This window comes from Artibeus jamaicensis, unplaced genomic scaffold (assembly GCF_021234435.1).
Source record: "Artibeus jamaicensis isolate MK-2021 breed Jamaican fruit bat unplaced genomic scaffold, CSHL_Jam_final contig_475, whole genome shotgun sequence".
In the NCBI taxonomy this organism is placed as follows: Eukaryota; Metazoa; Chordata; class Mammalia; order Chiroptera; family Phyllostomidae; genus Artibeus; species Artibeus jamaicensis.
Window position 1 is genome coordinate 3,678,683 of NW_026521852.1, and position 1,943 is coordinate 3,680,625.

Sequence of the window (1,943 nt, forward strand, 5' to 3'; positions counted from 1 at the left end):
CAACCATTTCTGACACTCTCCTCTGCCCACTGCAGTGGCATTGCCTAAAGGCAGGAGACTCTTTGAAATTTTATTTATTTACTTTTAGAGAGAAGGGAAGGGAGGGAGAAAGAGAGGAAGATAAGCATTAATATGTGAGTGATACATCCATCAGTTGCCTCTCATGTGCTCCCAACTGGGGACCTGGCCTGTAACCCAGACATGGGCCCTGACTGGGAATCCAACTGGTCACCTCATCATTTGTAGGCGGGCACTCAATCCACTGAGCCACAGCAGCCAGGGCAAGGCAGGGGACTGTTAGAAACCTAAGCTGAACTTTGGTCTCAAACCCGGATCACTCAACAAAGGCTTAGGGACTTTGGGAAACCTCGTTTCATGTGACTCCTAGGCAACGTTAGGGTATTGGACCGGATGCCCCAGGTTTCCAAGAAAGGAGTGAATTGCAAGGGTCTTCTCTAAACGGGAACACAATCCTCACCCCTCATCTGGACTCCAACATTGGAACCTAATTGCTGTGATGACAGAGAAATAAATCAGTAAGTATTCTTCTTTTACAAGAGAGTATGTGTGTGTGTGTGTGTTCATTTACTTTGTGATTATGGGAGTATTTCTACAAATCAAGTATTAGCTGAAGCTCAGAGTTTGTGTTCAGCTGGTTTCCACGGTAACACATCAGATTTCTTTGCTTCATCTGTTATGGGGAAACTCCTTTTCTAAAAAGAGGAGGGGCAAGATTAGTGAAAGAGAGAAGGGGCCAGCAAGTGCGTGGGCCTCAGCCTCTCCCAGACAAGGCAGTGAGGTGGTGTTGGTGCCAACCCAACATGTCTGTTTGCCTGTGGCTGGGCTCAGAGCTGGTGGATGGACGGATGGGTCTCCCCCTCCCCCAAATTCCTGCTGAGCCCCCACCCCACCCTGACAGCCAGGCTGGTGCTGTAGGCACAGCTGTGCCTGGGGACTTAATTACACACTTGGGATGACGTTCTCTCCGAGACCAGGTATTGGTTTTTAAAATAGAGGGATGGCAAGGGGTTGAAATAAAGACTGAAGCTAGGGAGAGGCAAGAAGAAAAGGACAAACAGACAGAATCAGAAAAAGACACAATAACCTTTTGACTCTTTGCAATTTTGAGGGAACAACAGCAGTCTCCAGAGAGAGACAGCTGGCCGAGGAACAGGCAGAAGAGGACGACTCAGGCCCAAAGGAATGTAGCCTTTGCCCAGACACCTCCCGATTGCAGGCTACCCATTTGATGATACAAAGCATTCGAACCCAGGAAACCTGTCCCTTCTTCCTGCAATTATATAGAGGGCCCCAGTCCTTTCTCTTAATATTTTCCAACACAGTTACCTTCATAGAGCAAGGGGACACATCAAAAGAATCATAGACTTGTGGTTCTGTTTAAACTGTATGACCACAGACCTGGCACTGTTCTCATGCAGTCACACATAGTGATTAACACATTTCATTTCTACAAAAAGCCTTTGATATAGTTACTACTAAGAGCCCCCGTTTTACAAAGAGGGAAAGGGAGGCACAGTGTCCGTGGCCTCTCCACCGTGGGAGCTGGAAGAGAACTTGGAGAACATCCTGTGCAACCACCGCACTTCACCCAGAGTGACTTGCCCGAGGTCATACAGCTTGGGAGCGGCAGATGCCGTGGGTAAGTGCCCAGATAATTAAGCCACAGCTACTCCATCCCCTCCTGAAAAGGGCAACAGGAGCAACGTTCTTCCTTCCAACCCAGTTGCCTCCCCATCCCAAGATTTGTTGACCTTGCTCGCTTCCCTTTAAGGTGACCTTTCCCAGATGCCTCTGTCAACCGTGCCTAAGTCTTCTCCCCCTGGGTGAAGGGGGGATGCTCTGCCCAGCAGTCCTGCTAAGAGTGGCAGTACCGCCCACCACACTGTCATCTCTGCCTCGCTCATCCCTGTCAGCCGCCTCCC